Source organism: Pleurodeles waltl, chromosome 2_1 (assembly GCF_031143425.1).
Source record: "Pleurodeles waltl isolate 20211129_DDA chromosome 2_1, aPleWal1.hap1.20221129, whole genome shotgun sequence".
Lineage (NCBI taxonomy): Eukaryota > Metazoa > Chordata > Amphibia > Caudata > Salamandridae > Pleurodeles > Pleurodeles waltl.
In genome coordinates, this window is record NC_090438.1 from 462,142,971 (window position 1) to 462,169,176 (window position 26,206).

General features: G+C 41.1%; 1 protein-coding gene across 2 annotated transcripts in view; it reads right to left on the reverse strand.

The window, feature by feature from the left end:
* The window catches only part of BTK (Bruton tyrosine kinase), a 448,809-nt gene that overhangs the window by 296,385 nt on the left and 126,218 nt on the right, over nt 1-26,206 (reverse strand). Inside the window, exon 1 of one of the 2 annotated variants that reach the window (XM_069213465.1) lies at nt 12,808-13,125. The exons of the other annotated variant lie outside the window; for it this stretch is intronic. The gene's annotated coding sequence lies outside the window, so the exon portion shown is untranslated. Of the gene's footprint in view, nt 1-12,807; nt 13,126-26,206 lie in introns of those variants that run through there. 2 annotated transcript variants of the gene reach the window in all.

The following is a 26,206-nucleotide window of genomic DNA, read 5'->3' on the forward strand; positions in this document are numbered from 1 at the left end:
TTCAGTGAAACAAATGGAGATGTATATGATACACTATTAGGAGTGACACGGTGTGCCCACCAGGTTTCTTTCAACATTTATTTTAGGGATGACTTATTCAAGAGCTCACACTGTGCACAATTTTTTATTATTTTTGTTAGACTTGTCATCTTTGGCGTGGTCTCCCTTAACTTTTTGCCTCTGTTTCCCAAGTTGTTGATGTGTGCTGGACTCAGATTTTGCTGTTTTTGTTACTCTGGGCACTTTACCAATGCTAACCAGTGCTAAAGTGAAAGTGCTCCTTTACAGAATGTGTATGTAATTGGCTTAGCCATGATTGGCATATCTGATTTATTACTAAGTCCCTAGTACAGTGTACTAGAGGTGCCCAGAGCCTGTAAATCAAATGCTACTAGTGGGCCTGCAGCACTGGTTGTGCCACCCACATAAGTAGCTCTGTAATCATGTCTCAGACCTGCCACTGCAGTGTCTGTGTGTGCAGTTTTAACTGTATATTCGACTTGGCAAGTGTACCCACTTGCCAGGCCTAAAGCTACCATTTTCGTACATGTCAGACACCCTTAAGGTAGGCCCTAGGCAGCCCCAAGGGCAGGGTGCAGTGTATGGTTAAGGTAGGACATATAATAGTGTGTTTTATATGTCCTGACAGTGAAATATTGCTAAATTGTTTTTCACTGTCACAAGGCCTGTCCCTCTCATAGGTTAACATGGGGGCTACCTTAAATCTGATTAAAGTGTAGTTGTCCTTTGGGAGCAGATGGGTATATGCAGTTTGGGGTCCCTGAGCTCACAATTTAAAAATACATCTTTTAGTAAAGTTGATTTTAAGATTCTGTGTTTGAAAATGCCACTTTTAGAAAGTGAGCATTTTCTTGCTTATACCATTTCTGTGGCTCTGCCTGTTTGTGGATTCCCTGTCTGAGTCAGTTTGACAGTTTGGCTGGTTGCACCTCACACTAGACAGTAACACAAAGGGAGCTGGGGGGTAGTCTGCATTTCCTGATGAGCCATCTGTGCTAGGATGGAGGTGAGGAGTGGTCACTCACACCTGAAAGGGCTGTGCCTGCCCTCACACAATGCAGTCTCCAACCCCCTGGTGAGTGTCTGGGGTCTGGCCTGGGCACGGCAGGATTTCACATTCAAGAGAGACTTTGCTTTGAAGTAGGCCTACTCCAAAGGAGAAATTTGGTATAAGAAGGGCACCCAAAACCACAGACTTTAGAACATTTCTGGAAACCAAGAGGAACCTCTGCCTGGAGAAGAGCTGAAGAGCTGAGGAAGAAAGAGCTGCCCTGCCTGTGACTGTGCTGTGTGGAGCTATCCTGCAGTTGCTACTTCTGCCAGAATATGAGGGCAAAGACTGGACTTTGTGTGCCTTCCTTCTTGTGAAGATCTCCAAGGGCTTGATTTAGAGCTTGCCTCCTGTTGTTTGAAGTCTCAGGGACAGCAAAGACTTCTCTCTGCCAGCACCTGGAGTCTATGGAGAAACTCCTACTCTGCCCTGTGGTACCCATCCAGTTCCTGGGACCCTGAAAGGAGAAGCTGGCAACCTAAGAGGAAGAAATCCACGCACAGAACGTCATGCGGGGAAAAGATCAACACAACTCCGATCTGCGGCTAGGAAATTGACGTGCCGCGGGCCTTGCGGCTGAAAATCGACACTCGCCTGTAACTCGATTGAACAATCAATGCACGGAGCTGGAGAAATGACGCACAGCATCGCTGACAGAGGCTGCGAAATCGCAACCCGCGCTGTATGGTTTTCGGATCATCGTGAGGCTGGGTTTCCAACGCAAACGCTGATGGGCGTGTAAAAACAACGCAAGGCCTGCCCGGACCCGAGAGTGCTGACCGGATCGACGCATCGCTCCCCTGCGGAGAGAAGAAATGCCGTGCCTGAACCGACGAAAGGAGAAACGATGCAAGGTCTCACTCGTGAGTGAAATCGACGCATCGCAAACCCTTTTTGGCACACACTCGCCCTTACGGGGTTATTTTTGATGCACCAAAGGTACATTTTTAAGCTAACAGTATTAGTGTGTGTTTAAAACTACATGAAGACTCTTTTTGCTTTTTAATTGATAACTTGACTTGTGTATTGTGGATTTTTGTCGTTTTGGTCTTGTTTTGTTAAGATAAATATTCTCTATTTTACTAAACCTGTGTTGTGTCATTTTGTAGTGTTTTCATTAAATTACTCAGTGTGTTGGTACAAATACTTTACACCTAGAACTCTGAAGTTAAGCCTACTTGCCGTGCCAAGCTACGAAGGGGGTATGCAGGGGTTAGCTGAGGGTGATTCTCTTTTACCATGACTAGAGTGAGGGTCCTTGCTTGGACAATCTTATTCATACTCTGCTAAACCATTGGCTTGAGGTGAATAGAGGGCTGTCTTGAAATGAGTTATTGACAATTGTTTAAGAACATTTTTAATTTCCTGGGATACAAACTGTACCCCATTATCAGTTATAAAGGTTTTCGGAACACCCTCCCTAGAAAATATCATTACTATTTTAGTGTTTACCGTAGCCACACACTTCATGACCACCCACTTAGATGTATAGTCTACCAGCAGCATAATATATCGATCATTATTGGCTAGAAGATCAAATGGCCCTGCTATATCTAGACCTAGCTCAGTCCATCGCTCCACTGGAACCTCTACAGGTGACATAGGAACTGTGTGAGTTTTCTTTGTTTTGTCATTATTGGTACAATGACAACAATCCTTTACCATCACTTCAATCTCTTGATCCATTCTTGACCACAAGTACCATTCTCTCAACAGAACTTTGGTCAAATTTCTCCCTAAATATCCTTCATGAGCCAAGTTAATAAACTTCTGTCTCAAAACAGTGGAGGTACCACCCGTTCCACCCTTAATACTTTCCCATCACTAATGCTAAGTTCGTCTTTTACACAAAGAAATAGTTCCACATTAGTTGGTATAGCTTTCTTGTTTGGCAACCATTTATAATGAATTCCTTTAATGTAGATAATTCTAAGTCATTTGAAATAGCATTATCCCACTAACTTTCCTCCACATACTGATTCAAATACTCAATCTACAACTACTTCTTCACACACATCTACATTCTTGTTGATTTGCAATCTAGAGAGACAATCTGCTATTGCATTTCCTGCTCCAGATATATACTCAACTGTAAAATTATAACTGGTCAATCCATCTGTACTGCCATTTGATGGAGTTTGTTTGACCAATGACTTTGTGTTTCACCACTGCGCATATTAGCTGCTCAATGTTCACCAGTAGCACATGGTATGTTTTGTTCAGTTGAGCCGCCTATTGGCTTTGACATGGCATTAGCCATTACTTTCTGTATTCAGTTGAGCCGCCTATGGGCTTTGACATTGCATTAGCCATTACATTCTGTATTCTGCCTATTGGCTTTGACATGCTGTATCCAGTCTAGCCGCCTATTGGCTTTGACATTGCATTCCTATTGGCTTTGACATGATGTATTCAATTTAGCTGCCTATTGACTTTGACATGCTATTAGATATTCTGCCTATTGGCTTTGACATGATATTATATATTGCATTTTGTATTCAGCTTAACTGCCTATTGGCTTTGACATGATATTATACATTACATTTTGTATTCAGCTCCGCTGCCTATTGGCTTTGACATGGTATTATACATTGCATTTTGTATTCAGCTCAGCTGCCTATTGGCTTTGACATGATATTATACATTGCATTTTGTATTCAGCTCAGCTGCCTATGGGCTTTGACATGATATAAGACATTGCATTTTGTATTCAGATTAGATGCTTATTGGCTTTGACATGACACTAGACATTGCATTTGATATTTAGGTTAGCTGCCTATTGCCTTTAACATGACATTGCATTTGATATTTAGGTTAGCTGCCTATTGCCTTTAACGTGGAGTTAGACATTGCAGTTGAGAATCCAAGCTGTATTTTTCCAAGCTGTGTTTTTGCACCAGAGAACCAAGATGTTTTTCTCACAGTAGACTAGACCTGATAAGAGAGGGTACATGGTGTTGTTCTCTCTGCTTGAGCTTGGGAACAGGAGTAGTCTTGGAGACCTGGCCAGTCTCCAAAAGGCTTGCTCAGTTTCCCAGGTCTGAGAGGAGGGGGCACACCTTTGTAACGAATGTAACAGGCTGCAGAGAGTCAGATTCGAATCTGCCGGACCTCGTGCTGGAGCTTGGCGCCAGCTGCCAGCAATCCCGTGTGGGTAGATGAATCTCTTTCTCGCGGCTGACAGGGGTCATCAGCTTGCAGACCTTAGAAAGATGAAGCTGTGAATAATTCCCACACGGTGAAGTATTTGTTTTGCTTTGCATTCAATATCTTATAAATATAACCTGCTGTGTATATTGCAAACTGATATATTTTGTTTGATTAACGCGGACTTGAAAGCTACTAATTCGTCATTCATAAATATTGTGGTTGGGGAAGAATTAACAACAATAAAAGTCTTCTTTGACCTCAGAAGTGCATTTCTGTTGTGTTATGTTAGTGCTTAGAAACTAGTTAAGAGGAAAGCACTACAATTGGTACCAGGAGTGGGGTCGGTCATTAAGAGGTGATTAAGAGGGTGTTGACGAGTTGGTAGATTTCTAAGTGCACACTTTAAAAGTGTAATTGTTTTTTTGTTGTTTGGAGAATTACAGAAATTGTTTTCTGTTTGGGGAATTACAGAAGCACTGCAGACCATGTCTGAAAATGCATGTGTAGCTAAAATGCCTGATAATGCTTTGAGAAATAATTTCTGTTGTACATATGTAGAAAACGTGTGTTTTGGAAGTAATGATGACAGAAAGGTCTGGATACCTTTATCTGCTTACAGAGAAATGCAGGAGAAATGTAGGAAGTTGGAACATGAAAATAGGAATTTACGTGAGCAAATTAGCCAGGATACAATAATTCAAAATAATGCTGAAAGTTATAAAAATGAAGAATCTTTCTTTTCCCATTCCAGTAATGAGGGGGTTAAGACAGCTCCGAGCTGCACTGAGTTTTCGTGTGAGCCAGGGTTTTTGGCAGACAAAATGCATTCCTTAACTGATAACAGGGACGAGAGAGACCAGAATGTGATTTACGAGTTACCGTTGCAAAATGCACAAGTAAAACGAAGGATTTTAGAGCAAGACACCCCGAGTTTCATTAGCTTGTTTGATTTTTGGAAAAAGAATAGCTCTCATTTGAGTGAAATCCTAACACTTTTATATATGGTCACTGTGAAAAATAATATGCAGCTGCACGCTTGTGATTTGGCAAATGAAATAATGCAGACTTTAGGTTTTTGCGCAGTGCAAGAAGGAAATACTTATGTACATTTAAATCATGAACAAGGAAAGAAAATAGTGCCCCTAGCTAGGATCATACACTAGATCTGGTACTTGCAAGACAGGGCTAGAGTACCACAGATAAAAGAATTACCAATGAAATTGTGTGCACCATTTGAATTCGTGTCCACTGAAGATAAAAAGCATGTTTGTTTTACTAATGATTCATTGACTGAAATGTTGTTTTCTGGCACAGTAGAAGGAACAGCGTTGTATAATGTGTGTCAGATTTTAAAGCAAGAGCTACGTGAGATGTGTCATTTTTACGCTGATTTTTGGTTCATTGCTAATGTTTTAGCACCTAACTGGTTCAATTACCTTGCAGATGTTAATGAGAAAAATTCAGAGAGAGAAGTGTACACCCAGAATTCTGCCTTAGTGGGGATGGCTAAGTGGGTGCCCCAGAAATGTGAACAGCTGAGAGAAAAAGCCACTTACAGGTGGGCAGAGATGAGAGAGATGCACATTCCCCTAGATTTGATAAAAACTGTGCAGCACGCACAAAAGCAATCTGTCATGCAAGCAGTCACAGAGCAGTTGGGGAGAGGAAAGTTACCAGGACAGAAATGGCAAATTGAGCAGGTTTTAGGGAGAGTGATTGTTGCAGATTACCAAGGAAAAATCGAAATTATGCTGATACCTAGAAAAGAATCTGATTCATTCATACAAATTGGAGACAGAATGGCCCAAATTGACAAAAATGCAGTGAATGGAGGTTTGGTAAAGAAGGAGTCTGCCCCAGTCCTTCTGACAGTGCAAGAAAAGGGAAGCTGTGGTGCAGCAGATAAAAACCTCAGTGCTGATGTGTGGGCTGAAGCCCCAAGTGATCCTCCAAAACCTGCAGAAATTATAACAAAGGGCCCCAAAAACGTCCTGCTGATTATAAAACAGGGAAAGAAAGAGGAAGGGTGCAGTTTAAATGAAAAATGTTATTTGCAAGAAAAGTCATACTTGTTTCTTTTGCAGATCCTACCACGTTTCGCCACTGTCCCTGAGTGTGCTGTGTGGTCCCCCTTCCGGTGTGTGCGTGTGGGGTCGGGGAAGGGACCGAACCCCCAACCTGAACCTGGCTGAGTAAAGTGCCAGCACCATGGATCAATTTTGCGCAAACTGCGCCTTCAGTTCAAGTTCAACTTGTTTGATTGCATTCTTCCACTGGAACTAAGCTGTGTTTTTTTTTTTTTCCCTCTCGTATGGAACTCTGACTTTTGCTTACCTTCCAGAAAACCTTTCAGGTGGACCGTGCATCTTTACATGAGTAGAACTCATGCCACATCAAATTGCTAACACTGTTGAATTAGAGACTCATTCAGAGTATAAAAATTGCCCAGTCTTTTCTATGTAGATGTATCTGATGTGAAAGGTTATGAAATCTATATGTTAATTCACTTCTATTGCTTTACAGGGATCATTCAAATGTGACTTGCTGATAATGTTTTTTTTTTGTGCTGATGTTTTTTTTTGTTTTTGTTTGAAACAAGAGATATGTGAAACAAAAATTCATTGGTCAAAGGGCGGAATGTACTGCCATTTGATGGAGTTTGTTTGACCAATGACTTTGTGTTTCACCACTGCGCATATTAGTTGCTCAATGTTCACCAGTAGCACATGGTATGTTTTGTTCAGTTGAGCCGCCTATTGGCTTTGACATGGCATTAGCCATTACTTTCTGTATTCAGTTGAGCCGCCTATGGGCTTTGACATTGCATTAGCCATTACATTCTGTATTCTGCCTATTGGCTTTGACATGCTGTATCCAGTCTAGCCGCCTATTGGCTTTGACATTGCATTCCTATTGGCTTTGACATGATGTATTCAATTTAGCTGCCTATTGACTTTGACATGCTATTAGATATTCTGCCTATTGGCTTTGACATGATATTATATATTGCATTTTGTATTCAGCTTAACTGCCTATTGGCTTTGACATGATATTATACATTACATTTTGTATTCAGCTCCGCTGCCTATTGGCTTTGACATGATATTATACATTGCATTTTGTATTCAGCTCAGCTGCCTATTGGCTTTGACATGATATTATACATTGCATTTTGTATTCAGCTCAGCTGCCTATGGGCTTTGACATGATATAAGACATTGCATTTTGTATTCAGCTTAGATGCTTATTGGCTTTGACATGACACTAGACATTGCATTTGATATTTAGGTTAGCTGCCTATTGCCTTTAACATGACATTGCATTTGATATTTAGGTTAGCTGCCTATTGCCTTTAACGTGGAGTTAGACATTGCAGTTGAGAATCCAAGCTGTATTTTTCCAAGCTGTGTTTTTGCACCAGAGAACCAAGATGTTTTTCTCACAGTAGACTAGACATGATAAGAGAGGGTACATGGTGTTGTTCTCTCTGCTTGAGCTTGGGAACAGGAGTAGTCTTGGAGACCTGGCCAGTCTCCAAAAGGCTTGCTCAGTTTCCCAGGTCTGAGAGGAGGGGGCACACCTTTATAACGAATGTAACAGGCTGCAGAGAGTCAGATTCGAATCTGCCGGACCTCGTGCTGGAGCTTGGCGCCAGCTGCCAGCAATCCCGTGTGGGTAGATGAATCTCTTTCTCGCGGCTGACAGGGGTCCTCAGCTTGCAGACCTTAGAAAAATGAAGCTGTGAATAGTTCCCACACGGTGAAGTATTTGTTTTGCTTTGCATTCAATATCTTATAAATATAACCTGCTGTGTATATTGCAAACTGATATATTTTGTTTGATTAACGCGGACTTGAAAGCTACTAATTCGTCATTCATAAATATTGTGGTTGGGGAAGAATTAACAACAATAAAAGTCTTCTTTGACCTCAGAAGTGCATTTCTGTTGTGTTATGTTAGTGCTTAGAAACTAGTTAAGAGGAAAGCACTACACCATCTGACCACCTCCTGATTCTACGGGATACATTTTCAACCTCCTTCCATAAGAACTCACGAGTAGGTAGTCGATGATCTGATCTGACCACAAATGGTATTCCCCATAAAAAAAAACTTAAAGTGGATAATTGTCCAATATATAGCTAAGGTCTCTCATTCAATAATTGAACAATGCTATTCAGCACCTTTTAACAAGCGAGACGCAAAAGCTATCACCTTTATTTAACCGTTCACCATTTGGGCTAAAACTGACATCGGTCAATAAAATTGTTTTCCTATGAGCATCAAAATATCCCAAAGTTGGTAATTTTCCAACGCTGCATTTAAGACTGTTGAAATACTGATCACATTCTTCAGTTCAGTTGAACTGGATGTCCTTCTTTAGCAGCAACCTAAATGGTTGAGAAACACTAGCAAAAGTTTGGATATATTTTTAACAAAATTCTGCCAAACCAAGAAACAATGGTACGTGGTCTTTGTTCTCTGGTTTGGGGGCTTCCACAATACTGTTTGCCAAATCAATTTTTGGACCTATACTTTCACCCGAGATAGTGTGCCCCAGAGAAATTACAGTGGATATTCTGAACTTATATTTTTCCTTTTTATCACCAAGCCTGCATTCTGTAAGTGCTCCAACACCTCATCATGTTCACATTGGTTTCATCCATAGACTAAAATATCATCCTGGGGAAACACAACTTTGCCCAACCCTTCTAATCCTTTCTTCATGACCCATGAAAGCATGCTGCTGCAGAAGCCAGTCCAAAAGGTATCCGGATGAATCTAAATGCCCCCAAAAGGATTACAAATTATGTTAATGGCCTTGAGTCCGGATATAGCATAACCTGCTGGTAAGCAGAGGACACATCCATCACACTGAATAACTTAGCATCTTTGATTAAAGCCAGAGTTTCAGAAATATTCAGCAATGGTTGAGGATCAGCCCAGATGTGGGTATTTAATCCTCTCACAACAACACACATACTAATCTCTTTACCCCCATCCTTTGGTGCTAGAACTCTGGGGGCCAACCACTCTGAGCACTCAATTTCTTCAATAACTCCTATTTTTTAAAATGTTTGTAACTCTTGTTCGATTGCTGCTAACATCATATAAGGAACTTTTTTTACTTTAGACACACATGGTATTGCACCATTCTTGAGAACAATTCTATGTTCAAAATTCTTTAGTAACCCTAAATCATCTCCAAATACATTAGGAAACCTAGAAACTAACTTATCTGAGAATCCGTCATTCACCATTATTAACACTTAATGTTTGGAATTTGGATTTAATATTATACCCATTTCGCATGATGTCTCCAACCTAAAAGGTTATAACTCCTTTTCGCTACATACACTTTCCCAGTTGTTTCACGCTTATTAAATTGAATTCTCATCACCGGATAACCCAAAACATCTATTTTCTTGCCTCCATATCCAACAGTATTTATATCTGGTGGTAATAATTAAATTTCTCCATTCCCAAATATTGAGTTCCAATTCTTGTCACCAATCATTGTGTATGCTGATCCCGAACCAGCAAGTACAAAAACTTTTTTTCCCCTCCCACCACAATTTCACATTCTAGCATTTCTACTGGATTTGTGTCCACACATCCATCGATCCTTTACACTGAAAATACATTTTTCTTTAAATGTTTCTTCTCCTTCAATACAACTCACGCCTGTTGTTTATTACATCTACACACTCTGGCTTAGTGCCCTTTCTTACCACATCTCTTGCATATGACTAACCTTGCAAAGCATCCAGGACTATTGGAAAGATGTCCTTCGCACCCACATCTAAAACATCTCACACCTCCACTTTTTGTTGATATTAGAGTATCATTTTCAGAAAAATTATTCTTAAACTTTTTATCTTCCTCCTTGATCTTTTTTCTCTCATGTTTGTCTACTTTCTTCTCAGCATTTCTACCAACTACTCTCACTTCATTCACTGACTCATCAACAAGTATGTTACCTTTTTCATCATGCATTTCACGCATCCACATACTAGTATTCTCCATACCTTCAACTATAGCTATCGTCTCTTTCAAAGTGGGATTTTTTGCTAATAATTGTTCTTGTACTTTTACATTGTTCATGCACCTGACAATCTGGTCTCTGACGAGAGAATCAGTCAGTTGTTCAAATTCGCACATGCGAGCTAACCTTTCCAAGGCTGTAACCTACCTGCCAATTTTCTCCTGTTTCCCCTGTATTCTCATGAAAAATGTGTGCCTTCACAGTACCACATTAATTTGTGCACCAAAATCGTTCTCCAACATCATTACAGACATGTCAGAACCATTATCTGGTTCACCCTCCCATGACCAATGATGATTTCCTCCAAACTCTCATAAACATTTCTCCCTTCTATTCCTAAACTATGTAAAGATACAGCTTCTTTGCAAACTGCTGAAAAATGTTCTCCCCCAATCAGAAGTAAGTATGAATCAAATATCTGCTTCCATCTTTTCAATGGCATAATAGGACCACCCTTATCTGAAAGGAAATGAGGCGGTTCAGACATATTACTGCCTGCCATAATGTCTGAATATTTGAATTGTTAGTAACACTAGAAATACTTTGGGCTAACAACCTACTTCTCAGTTGTTCAAAAGGACTACAGTGTGCTGATCATATATATATATTTATGTATATATATATATATATATATATATATATAGGAAAAAATGAAATTCGGTCTCATTTATTGTCAGCAAATAAATAATATCAATGGTGTGCAGATCACTATTTGTTACCAAGTGATCCGCTTGTCAATAAATAATGAAATATCAATGGTGTGCGGATCATCAATTATTAACAAAGGTGTGTGGATCACCGCTTGTTGCCAAGTGATCTACGTGGCAATAAATAATTAAATATTAATGGTGTGCGGATCACCACTTGTTGCTGAGTGACACGCATGAGAAGGATTCATCAAAAATGGGTGTGGGCATTTACAAACAAGTTTTCCCTCGTACGTAAGAAGAAACATTGTTGCAACAAAACTTTTTGTTCTCCAGTACTCACGTTCCCCAGCTTTATCCAATCACACTGGACGGAACGCCACATGTTCACGACGTCAATCACGATGGATGGTGTCATATGTTCACGACGTCATCATTTTGCTCGCAGACAGCAATGAAAGCACACCTCTCTAATGACTCAGTGCCTTCAACCAGTTGCACACGAGCCAAGGTTCCGCTCACACCTCAGCTCAGTTCACTGCCTTCAACCGGTCGCAAAACGCGCCAAAGTTCCACCCACACCTCGGGTCAGCAAAAACATACACAGAGGTTCCACTCCCTCGGGGCAGCTCCCCCTCACTGCGGTGTCCACAATATCACTTCAAAAGATGCTTAATATGGGTGGTGTGGGTTCTGAGTCATCTAGGAGGTTGGCAACAGTTTCTCCCTTGTCGCCAGCATTAAGAATACGCTTTTAACTTCAAAGGTTCTTCATAAACCTTTATTAGTTTCATAGCATGTTTATCCAACCTCCTCAGGCAGCAAACCGATCGTAACTGACCACATTCAAGTCTCCCCTGAAGCTTGACACTCCCTGGAATACTGTTACCTCACAGTGATTGTCACCACATTCCAGCCAAGTGATCTAGTGCAAACCACAACACAAATTTAAAGTCTCATTGTCGCTGGCAGCCATTTTGGACATAACACTCCATAACAGTCCTCTGATCTATACAAACACACCTTCTAAACTGGTTGTCATGGCCTTCGAGTGACTCAGAAAGATCAACCTCAGTGAGGCGGAACGACTGATTCTAGCAGAGGAGGAGCTGAAGGAGGAACTGAGGCTCATGTTTTACCCAATGCAAAAGTTAGTGGCAAAATCTGGCAGGACATCAAACCCAGCACAGGAGAGAACAGCAAGTGAAAGTAATTGTAAGCTTGTTTTCTGCAACTTGTAAAGCATATGTTTTACTAATTCTACTTTTTCTCCAGTAGATAGATAGGCGGTGTTAACAAAGTTGCATTACTGTGCTTCTATACAAATTAAAAGGATTAATTATCAGAGAATAACATTTTGAATAGGAGTTACTGAATAAAAAGTTTTCTATTTTACCAAACATATGCATTTCTATAACACTGATATCATTTTTGCATCAGCGTGCTAAGATGTTTAAATGTCAAAATAGGCAATGCCACAGTAAATATTGGATAATTAGCTCTTATCTCATACATTTTACACAGTTTCCCATCCCTTGTTGCATAATTTAGTTGATCCCACTGCATAATTTTGCTTTTTACTTCCCCATGTTTCCAGTAGCCATGCCTACAGCCAATAAAATAGCTCTACCAGAACAAACTATGGACTGAAAGACAGGTCCCGATAAGTCATATCAGGAGTGAGTTTATGTTCCAAATCAGTTGAAAAATACCGCTTTGCATTTACCCGAATTATGAGCCACCGATAAAGTATCAAATGCAAAACAAAATGTAGACACATAATCTAAAATTATATGTCTCCGCACTTTAAAATACTCTCTACAGGATGTTTTCCTTTTCACTTTTTTCTCAGCATCTAAAAGTGGGAAGTAAATACTCGCACGTGAAGACCTTACCTGAAAGCTCAGATGGCCTCACATCTTGAGACCAAGGGCATGGGGTCCCTTCACTCACATGACGAGTGCCATGTGAAGCTTGAGTCTCTGGATGTGGACGATGCGTTCCAAGGGGTGTGTGATACTCTCAGCACATACGTTCGCAGTTACAGCTAAACACCCACACAGGCCTAGAACTGAGCCAAGGCCCCGGCCCAGCTACTGCAGCGAATAACTGAGCATGCAACGAACCATCGTGACAGCCAGTGATCAGTCTCTGGTCAGGGCTCAGCCAACACACATTAGTTCCCTTTCCTACTTGCGAACAACTTCCCGTTTGTTTAAAAATAAGCAGCACCCGAGTCCTGAAAGTACCTTAATTTGCATATGAGCCCAGGCTTGCATTTTACCCCTCATAAAAAGTCCCGTCTTTCTTAAGTGATACGTGGCCTCTTTCTTGAGGGATTGCACTTTTCGTGTGACACCTCCTCTTTTTCACTTTGACTGAGCATCCTACGTCTGCTGCAGCGCTAGAAAACACAGGAAAGCACATAAACCTCATTCGTTAGCTCCCTGCCAGTTCGTGGGTTTTATAAATTATGATTTCAGTCTTTCTTAACTTGTTTGCCATTCGCCACTGCCCCTTGCTAAGAGAATAGCAGGGCTGTCGTCACTGGTTAGAAACTATGGTGGCCCTGCAAGAAAGTACGCACGGTCGTTTTTGCACATTGCCACAAAATCCTGTGGTTCGAAAACCATTTATTCTTAAATAAATTCCTGTGTATTTAATCATTTCATGGGCACAATCAGAGGCGTAACAAAGGTCCTCGCGGTGCGTGGGGGTGCTAGGAGGCTGTGGCCGAGCTCCAGGGAGCCCCCTCAGCGCAGTAATCGAGCCTGAGCGCTCCTGATTAAGTCTGGAGGGGCCCTCTCCATGTACTTTGCGGGGGCACCCTTTTTACACCACTGGGCACAATCATAAGTTATAACGACGGTGGATATTGAGTTATCTCGCACCACTGCTCACCACATGGCAGCTGATGTGTATGAGTTGTGTGTATGAGGGAAGCTGCAATGTTACTGCAGAGGCTCACTTCCCCGACTTTGCCGATTACTAAATAAAGCTGCAGGCCAAGGCCATATTGCACTAGAGCCATCGACCAGTCTTGTCTTAGTGAAACAATCACATTTTATTGTAAAAATGTTGTGAAGTTGGGTATTTTAGAGAGTGTGTGGGTGGACGCCCTGCTATATCCCTTTTGCAAACACATTTTACAACAAGCATTTGCAATGCAATGGGTCTCGCGTTTGCTCGAGTTAGAGCTATTAGCATTTTAAATTCCTAACTGGACTTTTCTTGCCGCATAAATTGAAAATAAAAAGTGAAACAGTTGACTTAAGTAAACCGATTCAAAGCACCTCGGCCTCCATGAGTGTGAGTGCCAAGTAGAGACACGAAAGAAAAAAATAAGTTTGCATACATTCAAACGTATGGGTAAAAGTGCAATTATCCATGTAACAAGTGCGATAGCCAAGTCGGTAACAAAACGGTCCCAAGGAGGGACAAATGTAAAGCATTTACCAATTTCATCTAAGGAGTTTTGAAAGGCAAGCCCACGAATGAGTGAAAGTGATGGGCGTGAGGTGAGCGTGGTTAAAAGCCCACATAGATACCATCACGTCGGAAATGCAGCGCTTGTGCGCTGCTATGCTCGAACTAAAAAAACATAACAGTAGAGTACGAATCCAGATACGGTTTCTCTAAATGAGCGTCTGCTCAGAAGGTTTATTTTTCTGAGCACTTCTAGGCAGCCACAGCCACCCACAAAGTTGCTGCTTTAGTAAACCATGAAACCTCAGCATTACACATGACAACAGGTAATGAGTGGAGCAGATTTGAAGGTCAGAGCTTCAGAGATGTAAGCAACAGATGTGCAACACCAGCTCTCTGTGTCCCCTGCTAGGGATGCCACGCAGCTGTACTCAAAGTTCTGAACACACCTTCACACAGGGTAGGATAAGCTAAAGGAGATGTAGTTATTGCCCAGCGTGAATCACCCGGTTCAGGGTGGTCTTAGGTTCTCATGCATGCTCCAAACTTATACGATAATTGAATGTGTGCCCAGCAGGAGTAGGTCTTCCATGAGAGTGGAAGAGCATCGCGCTGCAAAAAAAATGCACCACAGCAGCTGAAAAATAAAATGGTAATAACGTTTACTTATTATCATTGTTTTTTTTAGCAACCCATCCTGAACTGAGTGTCAGGACGAGGTGAGGCAATTGCTGGTGAGTGGCAGTAGGGAGCTGTGAACTTATGTTAAAAGTGTGCATGTCTCTTTGGCCGGCTATCTTGCAACGGTCAGCCAGACATGCACATTTTAAACTTCTTTAATCTAGCTGTCTTAGACACCTGGGGTAGAGAAAGCACAGGCCTCCAGTGCTCTTAAGAACTCTGAGAGAGGCCGCTCCCCCCAATCCTGACAGTTCTCTCAATCTGTTTAACAGCATGAGAGCAGTGCCAGGATTGGATAGTGCAGTTTCCTGGGCCCGGAGCTTCGAGGAGAGAAGACACCAGAGTGAGGAGGACGTTGTGGCAAGTCATTTTTTTTATTTCTATTTGAATATCACCTGTATTTTGCCTGTCCCACCACTCTAAATACATACCATCTGTCACTGGTGCACAGCTACCTTTGTTTATATTTATTTCACAATTTTTATTCTTTACCACACTAACGGAGAAAGCCAAAAATGATTAAATAGTAGGTCAACGTTGAGGTACGAGAAGAAATCGGCAAGCACCACAGCACGCTATATAGCATTATACCCCTATTTTACAATTTTGGTTAGAGGTTCTTAATATTTGAAAGAATACAACAGGTGCTCACATGTGGAAATGTATTCATTATTTAGATTTAAGTTCAGTTAGTTCATATTATTCAGTTCAAAAAGACGGTCAGCCGACATGTTTGATGAGCAACCTTCCATTTTACACGGCTGTAAAATATTAATTTAATTGTCCATCAACAATTAAGTATACTCCTGAAATATGACCCCCCATCAGTCCATTTCACCCTTTACATCTACAATCTTTCAATAGCTTGGTCATTATAAATTGCCTTTTAGTTTACTTATTTTACGATGGTTTTCTGTGTATCCTTAGTTGAAAAGTGAAAATTCAAATACATCTATATTCATTGCTAATTTCAGGGTCTAAAGGTGAACAATGTATGATTAATATTAACATAAATATGTTGTCCAAGGACCTTATTTATGGGTATTTGGACTTTTTAAATTTCAGATGCCATCCACATATGACCGGTTTAAACAAAATAATTATGGATAATTACATGAGTTGTGAGTTCCTCATTTCTCAGTAATAGTTACATTTCTTAATATTTCTAATCTTATATTCATATTCCTATCAATTGAAAATCTACTTAGTTTTCCAGAAACAACAATGTGATGGGAAAAATATCTGAAAGATCTTGTAAATCACCACGACTATGTACAGTCTGGAGATGCACAACATTTCATTTAAGTTGTAATATTGATAACACATGGTAACAAATAATGAAAACATTAATTAATAAGGTCAAGTAATAAGTTGTTTTATTAGTTCATGGACTATGATAAACTCCCACCTTCTAAAAAACAAAATATACCAAGTTTTTTTTTCTTTCATAATCATTGAGCTCAATTCTAAATTTAAGATCCATGCAAAGAAATCCATTTCAGAACTGCAAACCCTGCAGTTCATGAAATGGCAGTTGTGCCGCACTAAAATTCCTTGTTTCCAATCACTGAACTTAATTTGTAAGTTGGAAATCCTTTCTGACTTGCGAAATGGGCTTTGCTATGCATTCTGAATTGCAACTAGGAGGGGGCATTAAAGGAGCGTCACCTCCCAATTTCATGTCTGAATACTATGTATCAATGGTTTGCAAACACAATTGCGGTCACAACACATTTATCGGTTGCCAACACCCTTGGGACACCTTCCCCTTTGTGATTCTATTCAGGTGACAATGTGGGAGAGGACATTAGGTAGTGGAGTAGGTAGTGGTCCAGGGACCGTTGCCTCCTTCTGATGCATTTCCAAACGGGGAACTTTTTTTAAGCAGCATCAGACCCTTTAAGGAACATGAATAACTTTAAAAAGATATACGTTTCCTGTTTGGGAATTCAAACACAGAGGTGGTGGTCTACTGTTTCTTGCAGGCCACCATGCCTGAGTTTGCAACCAATAATAAGTTGTCATATTGGAGACCACCCTAGTTAATATTACTTAGGCAGGTCATTCTGAGACCTCCTGTAACTAGAGGTTTTGCGATGCAACCTTTTAGTACATAAGTCGCATGGCGAAATCAGAGAGATCATAAGTCAGGCGTAATTTGTATCTGTCCTAAATATTCTTTCATTGTATTGCCTTAGTCCTGTCTTAGGACAGGGGTGGGAAGACTCACAGGATGAAGTGGAGATAGGGAGACAATAGGTTATCAGACATGAGTACTGCATGAGTAGGAAAGCAGCATGCAGTTAAGGTGAGTATAGCAAGGCAAAGAAATTTGGCTAAGGGGAGCTTGGTCAAGAACGGACAGTGTGACCGAGCTTTGGAAGAGGAAACACGAGTAGGCATATGATGGACACAGAATTAGGGAGGCACATGAGAAGCAGTTTTCCCAGGAGAAGCATGGCAAGGGTGAGTCCGTAAGCGATGTGCCTCCCTAATTCGGATGGGTAGAATTAACATGGGGTGCATGAGCCACAAGGGTTGGAAGGTGGGACAAAACGGATATGCTTTAAGCTATAGGATTTCTGAATTTTGGCTTAAAAACAAATGCCCATTATAACTTTCTGAAATGGAGATGGGCATTTTGGTTTAAACCACCTTTTTCCCTCAAGCCTCCGAACAGTCAAAGATGATCCCTGTATAAACTCACTATGGCAGGGGCCATCAGAAGCTAGTACGGTGTCATTGAAAGAACTGTCTAGGATGGTCTCAATTTGTAACAGTCAAACTGCAACATGGTAGAGGTGAGGGATTCCCCCTTTTTGGTTCCTTTTGGTTAGTGTTTTCATTCCAATACGGCTATCTTCTTTGGCTATAACCTTTACATCTGGCAATGCAAAAGTTAGATGCTGTAGAATCACTTCTGATGGTGTGTGGCAGGAGGTGTGGTGGATTAGTGTAGATCATATGGCAGATGCAAGGGAGGAAAGGAGTAACTTGGCTACATGGTCAGGGGGAACTGTGAAGGTGGCCACACAACAGAAACAGGCAGTGAGCAATTAACCTTTAAAAAGGAGCCCAGCTGGAGCCATGACTATGGCAGGGAGAAGGGCTGGAGTCTGTTGTCCCGCTAGACACATGAAGAAAAATGTAGTTTGGGAGGGTATTATGAGGAACTGGCTAAACATTGAAATATTGCACATAGTTGGAGGGAACTCGAGATTAGTTTCTCACATCTGTGTGAAGTTATTGCTATACATTTTTTGTGAGTGTGGTGAGCAAGTCTAACCTGTTTTGGTTTGAGACATGGCTAGTAGGATTACAGGTTGAGGGCAGAACGTAAGCTGCAGCTGCTGAAAAATGCCAGCACCCATTCCATGGAAAATGCATTCAAGGACTTAGCAGCCAGATGTATCAAATTTGATCACTACTATCCTTGCTCTTAAAATTTGTCTCCAGTTGTGTAAAGGTCACACCAGGAGCTGGATCAGGCATTTAGAAGGCAAACAATGCATTTTAACGCACTCATTGCCTCTGATGTACATACAGCATCAAAGGTGTCCTGCAAAGTTTAGAGAAAGCCATGTATTATGGTGTTACTTCATGAATCAATGAGATTATCCACTTAAGGAGTTTCTTAAAAATACGTCATTGTAGTTTCTACATAAAACATTTAATAAAAGAAACACCATTAAAATCTTTGCTCACTTCACAGACAACAGCTCAGTATATTCCACTATCATAAAGAAAGAGTAATTTTTCAAAACAATACCAAGAAAGTGTAATAAACCTTGGATCTGGATCAGTCAAATGGATTGGTATGTGACAGTGCTCACCTTGACATAGTATTCCACATGTTTCAGCATTTTCAGGACTCCTGGAATCAAGGTGTCAGGAGTGGTCATTCAAACTACAGTTTATTTATTGTACATATTTAGACAGAGCCTGGACCCTTGGATGTTTGGGCCCTTCACACAAAACGTTTACACACTAGAAGATTATTGTTTGGCCAGAGATTGACTGAATAGAGGAACTTTTAGATTGTTCCTGAAGATAGAAATAATAGTAAGTGTTATTAGCTTAGGTCGTAACGAGTTCCCAGTGGAGTTCATGGCTTCAGAGAATGTGGTTTGGGGAAATTACAACAGAAGTGAGTTCCAGCTCCTAGGTCCTCTTGGACATCCAGAAATGTTAAGTAATTTGAAAATAAATCATTGCCTTTGTGAACTGGACACAAGAGTTTGTATTATATTCATGGTGGGTTGGGAAGCTTGGGATATCCATGAATGGGAGTAATGTGGTCATGTTTCTTTGCTGAGTTTATTGATGAGCTGGCTGAATGCAGTGCAGCTTTGAGAGAAGTGATGGAAGTCTAGTCTTGAGTTTACCAGTGCTTAAATAACTGTTTCAAGGAGATCAAGTGTTGATTTTTCTTGAGGTTCTGCAAGTGAAAGTTGGCTGCTTTGGCGGTGCTATTTAAGTGTGGGGTGAAGGAGGGGTTCTTTACTAGTGTGAAACTGAGTGGTTTCACAGAGGGAGACAAGATTAAGAAAAGCCTTCTTGCCTCAGTGCATTGAGAACTGAAGAGCTAAACTTGCTCTTAATAGGGTTGGACAGTAATAGTATTTTGTCTTATAGGGGATGAAAATATGAACGTTGTTGTCTATTCAATTTTTAATTCTTGTGTTCTGGTTGTTTGACATGTCCACACCCTTAAGTATGCTGTAGCATAGCAATAAAACAATGTATTAAAAACTGTCCTAATGAGAAGATGTATTTCTGACCTAATTTCTTAATCCTCAGTTAGGTATTTACCTTTGTGATATTCTCCTAAATCTGGGGATACACCATACAGGCAAATTTAATGCCAATGCCATTTTGCATTCAGTTATCACATAGCATATTTTCCAACAACCATGTGCAAAACAATTAACTACTAGGAGATTATGCTGCCTAGGGAGATCATCCTAGATTTCTTCTAGTACAGTTAGAGGACTTAGGGCTGCCTTGGCCAGGTCACCTGGCAACCCACAACAGATGGGCCACTGGGTAGTATCTTTCAGAATCAGAGTCTCCCAGGCCACACTCAGAAAGTGGTGGCATCAGTTTTCTTAAACCAACAATATTGCTCTCAACACTCCAAACCAATTCCAATAGCATTATTCTTGGATTTCGAAACTAAACTCCACAAGTAGACATAAATAGACCAGTGAAAGATTGGCAAAGTAGTACAAGAGGCACCGTAGCATTACAACAATGGTAAAACTACCAACAAGATACAGTACAAACATGAATGACATGAATGACATGAATGACATTAACAATGACGTCTTTGAATCCCAACATTCATAGAATGTCAAATCGCTTGAATTCACCGAGACACCAACCTCTCCCTTGCTGAACACATTGCCAAAGAACACAAAGAAGGCCTGGAATCACCCCTCTATTCTAAAAAAAAATCAAACTGTTTCTTCCAGAAAGCAACTTCAAAACTGTTGTTTAAGTCCTTCTACTCTCACATCTGGATCGTGGCAACGCCTACTCCATTTCCTCCCTGACTCCACACTACCAACCCAGGGCCTGAAGAAATATGGGGCCAGATGTAGGAAAATCCTGAATTGCGACTCGCAAATTGCAAGTCAGAGCGACTCTCAATTTGCGAGTCGCAATTCAGGTTGCAGGATGGTGTCCCTGACACCCTCTGCGACTCGCAAGGGGGTCGCAAAGGCCCACATCATTAATATTAATGAGGTGGGTCGCAATTTGCGACCCCCTTGTGACTCGCAGCACTCACAGGGATGGTGGCTTGCTGGAGACAGCAGACCACCATGTCTGTGACTGCTTTTCAATAAAGCAGTTTTTTAAAACAAGATGCATTACAAAATGAAAAAATGAAACGTGTCAGTTTAATTTTTTCAGAGCAGGCAGTGCTCTGAAAAAATGTTTTCCAGGCCATTCACAAAGGGGAAGGGGTCCCATGGGGACCTCTTCCCTTTTGCGAATGGGTTACCACCAGTGTGACACTGGTGGTAACTGCAATTGCTTTGCGACCGCGGTCACAAAGCAATCTTGCATCACGCTGCGACTCACAAATAGGAAGGGGATCACCCCTTCCTATTTGCGACTCGCAGTCCCGTTTTGCGAGTCAGTAACCAGGTTACCAACTTGCAAAATGTGAATAGGGCATCGCGATGTGGGTTTTGCGTGTCGCAAACAGCGAAAATCGCTGTTTGCGATGCATAAAACCTTTGCTACATCTGGCCCATGATCACATCACCACCATCCTGATGAAACATCATTGGCCAGCCTGCAACAGCTTTAAAAACAGCTGCACCGTTTACAAAGCCATGACAACCAACACCCAATATTATTTTTCAGACAAGCTCACCATATCTGATGCTTCTCAGCAGAGCTGCAGTCAGGAAACTATCAGAGGGACGACGACTAAGAAGTGTAAAAAAGAAAACAACAAGACAACAAGCTTTTTCTGTCTATGCACCATGGATTTGAAAAAACATTGCTGTATCCATCAAAACCTCCCCAACGTTGTTCCGATTTCGCAAAGGGTTGAAGATGCCCCTCTTTAAAGAAGACTACATCATGGTGCATCAGCCATTCACTGCTCAGCTTCTTATCCTATTACTCACTGATTTTAGGCTTGTCTTTGACCTTGTACAGCGATCTACTACCTTTGGCTAATTTTGTGTTATATGAATAACATATTCACACATACATACATATATACATATACATTAAATTTAGTTAATGCAACTTAGCCCAACAGGAACATAAAGGTGCACCTCTTAAAGGAACATCACATGACAAGGCATAACCCATCCACAGCTCAACTAATTATCTTATTACTCACTAATTTCAGGCTAGCCTTTGACCTTGTGCAGTGATCTGCTGTCCTTTGGCTAATTTTGTGTTCCATAAATAACATATACATACATACATACATACATACATACATACATAATCAATTTAGTTCATGTGACTTGGCCCAACTGGAACAATTGAAAGTGATATGAAAAAGAAACAATACTCCACAGTAATTACACAGATCTCATCAGATTCCCCTATTAGCATCTTTTCCGCAATGATAAATTCTAGCTCCTAGATATTAAACATATAGCCGGTGCCAAGTACCACTAGGTATCATGCAGTAGGCAATGGAAGTGTTCTGTGCCTGGATGAAGGGAAAATACATGACTTTGCCTAATTTACTTCACGTCCATAAAGGTTGTCAAATGTAGCTTTCAACTGAAGGACATCATCAGTGTAAATTAAGGTGATATGGGTCTTACCATTCAGAGCGTGGAAAACAGGTTGTAAATCATGAAACTCCATTGAACTTATCCCGAGGGAGCTTACATTAGGAAGTAACATCGCCTGTCAGAGACACAGGTATTTAAGTGGGTTCCCTTCACCCTTTGTCCCAAGATGGAATACACAAGAAATTTGAGCTACCCTTTTACTTGATTTTATTACAAACAGCTGTAGTGCAGAGAATATGCAAAAACATCACAACAGTTAGTAAACATTATAAAAACCAGTCAGCAATCATATTATGTAAATTTCATTCTTACTGAACCCTGGTTTGTTATCATTCCGCACGTCTGTACATCCCTTTTGTCCCACACCTAAAGTTATTCGGAATGTTCTCAGTCAGCAACCTTGGTGAAGAGACAAGAAGTTGAAATGCTCTTCTCTGCTCGACAGAGATACGGATGCTCTTTTTATAATGTTTCTTTTGGCTATTATGAGAAACTGTCTCCGTGGTTAGTGAGGTAACGTGAGAGAAACTCATGGGAATTCTTCTATCTTATTAAAGATACACTTTGTCTAGTTCAATATTAAAACACTTATTATTATATGAATATATGACTATAATATCTAAAAGGTCCCTATCAGAACTCAGAATACGTGCTGCACATTGTCATAGAATTATGAGCATATATACAGAAAAATAATCATCAGTTTAAATAGGATATAACAAATGCCATTATACCATGGTTGGCAGGGTTTATTGTAAGGTGGGCACCTGATCTAACAATGCAAAACCGATGACACCCCAACAGGTGCCCTTTAAAGTCCGCAATAGATGGGATATTAGCTGGCTTGTACAGACTATTGTTTTAGCGCTGCCTGCTATAGCAGGGTTTAATCCATTATACGAGGCACAGCATACAAGAAATCCTGTTGCCAGGTTTCAAAGCCCTTCGTGACGATACTACAGTTGAACTTTATATAATATGAACAAGCAGCTGCAAATTGGGTGAAGTGCCTGTCAGCGATTACATCAATTTCGTCTGTATGTATCAATGCTAGCAGCACCTCTAAAATTCTAGTTGTCGATATATATATATATATTTTTTTTTTTGGTCCTTATTAATCTTCCGAAATTCCACTTCCGAAAAAAAAAAAAAAAAAATATCGACAACTAGAATAGTTGTCGATATTTTACACAGAACTTTGTAGTCCAGGTTTGGCAAGGAGAAGGCTCAATAAGACACCTTGTCCTTTAGGCTTTCGTTAGGTTTGGGAACCTCTTTCACCAACGCTTCTCTTGTGTGGAGAACACATTTCCAGTGGAAAATTACATAAATTCAACAGATGAGGTGTAAACAGGTCTTTAAATCCTGTATACATTTCCACAAGGGAGGCTGTCAGTGCCCCGGGCCTTGCCCCTCGGCAAGAGTTTAATTGCTTTCATCATGTCAGTTTGCGTAATAGGAGAATGTAATAGCTCCCTCAGTTCTATAGTCAGAACAAGAAGAGGCACGCCTTTTAAATAGGATACCAGATTGGTAGTACGTGGTGCTGGAGGGCAGAGTTGAGACAGAAGAAGTAACCTACTTTGATATCTCACTATACATCAAAGTCTTCTCCATTTGCAACTTGTAGTGCAGTCCACTCCTGTCTATTGGTATTTGCTTTGAGTATCTGTATTAGCAGGGGGCCATATCTATCACCCTCACTATGAAGTCTAACTTCATACTCTGGCTGCTTGCCCCACACTTTTTCTAATTGGACAGCAGATTGTTCTGCTCATTGCTTGCCAGTAAAGAGTTTAATAGAGAATAGTCCTGGACTATAATTTTACCAGGATCAATCAATCAGTATTGTTAAATCGCTGCTAATCACCGATGAGAGTATCCAGTTGCTTGGCTTGCAGGGCTCAGTTGAAAAGCCAGGTACTGACACTTTTTATGAATTCTGCCAGTGTGATGGATGTCAGCAGGTGAAGGCCATTCCAGGACTTGATGGTGAGGTCGGAGAAGGAACAGCCTACACTGTGGCTGCACTGTGGGTGCAACAGTGAGGGAGGCAGAGAGAAGGTCTCTGGGTGTTTAGTGAAAGTTCAGGCAGTGGTTGATTTATTACCATCCTAGGTCATGGAGGGCTTTGTAGATGTGTGTCAGAATCTTGAACTGGCAAGTTTTCAGGACCGATCTTATCCCACACCCTTGGAACCTCCACTGGGGTTCCAAGGGTGTGGGATAAGATTGGTCCATTTGGACAAGATGAGGATGAGTCTGGTTTCTGAGTTTTGTATTGTCTGGAGTCTCCTCATGAGTTCGGTGGTGGTTCCTGTGTACTGTGTGATAGTGTAGTCCAGCCAGCTGGTGATTAGAGCTTGAGTGACAATTTTACTTGTGCAGATGGGGAGCCATTTGAAGATTCTTCAGAGCATGCAAAGTGTGTGGAAGCAGGCTGTGTTGGTCTGTGTTTTCATGGTTAGTTTGCTGACCAGGATGATGCCGAGGTTGCGGCCGTGGTCTGTCGGTGTGGGAGTGATCCAAGTTCAGCTGCTCACCAGGTGTTGTTCCAGAGGGAGGTGTTGTTGCCACGGATCAACACTTCAGTTTTGACAGTTGGCCTTCATCCAGTAGGAGACATTCTTCATGCAGTTGTTGAAGTTAGACTTTGTAGTGGTGGGGTCTGCTAAGAGTGAGATGATAAGCTGAGTGTCATTGGTATAGGATATGATGCTGAGATCGTGGGTTCTGATGATGTTGCCTAGCAGTGTCATGTAGGTGTTGAAAAGGGTGTGTCTGAGGGATGTACTTTGAGGAACACCACAGATAGTGCTCACAGAGATCACACAGAACCTCTTCCTTGGCCAGTATTTCCTACTGCAGAGTGGTTCTGGTCCCAACAACAGGTTTTATAAACATTCCTCTCATTTAAAAGCACCCCCTCACTTCATGCTCACATTAGCCCGAGCCAAGTACATTCGTTCTCACAGAAATAGTGTACAGTGGTATCATGGATGTTGGTCATATACGCCAGGTGGTAGCAGTTCCCAAGACTGGATGTAGGTTACTAATTTATCCAATGACGTAGACAGTTAGAAGGGGAAATTGCTCAAAAATGCCAGCCTCAAATACTCAGTGTTACTGTCCAAACTTACTAATTGTAGGGAGGTGACAAATTGTCAGACCCAACTGAATAAGCCATTCAACAGGGAAAAGGAGGAATATTATCTGTCTGAGGGGTGAGTGTCTATTTAACTGCCCCTAGGATTCCAAACCATTGTCCATTCCCTGAAATGCAGAGCTGCGTTGGAAGCAAGTGTTTCAGGTAGAGGCAGAAATGATCTATCTAATGCAATTTCAACAATGCAGTTCTAGCCACTATACAAAATTTTAGCCAGGAGGCCCTATAGGAAAATCAGGATTGTGACATAAGGATCTTGAACAGAAATCATCCTAGTAGGTTCTCCATCAAATCTTCCCTGCACCAATAGGTATGTACCCTCTAAGTCAATCAACTTCTTGGCATGCTGAAAGGGTAACCTTGGTCTGGCCTAAATAAATACCTCTCTTGCATGCTACCCATTTACTCTCTCCCAGCAGAAATGACATGACAAGATGACGTGCTGAAATTTCACAAAAGACGTTCTTGTTAAACAATACTTTAACTGCAGCCAGTTAGTATGGAGACCCTCTCTATTCTTTAGAATCCTGAACCACACCTCATGTCTCAAATCTGCCACAGTTGTTTTTCCTTTTTATATACTCTTCACTACTCTTTTGTCTTTGCCTCATCAAAATCCTCACTCTTCTCTTCTTCTTTTTATCTGCCACCACCAATATTTCCCTTCTCCCTGTTCCACCTAGGATGCTGGTACAGTCTTCATATGCCTTCCCTTTACTCTACTGCTTATCTCCCTTTCCTTCTTTG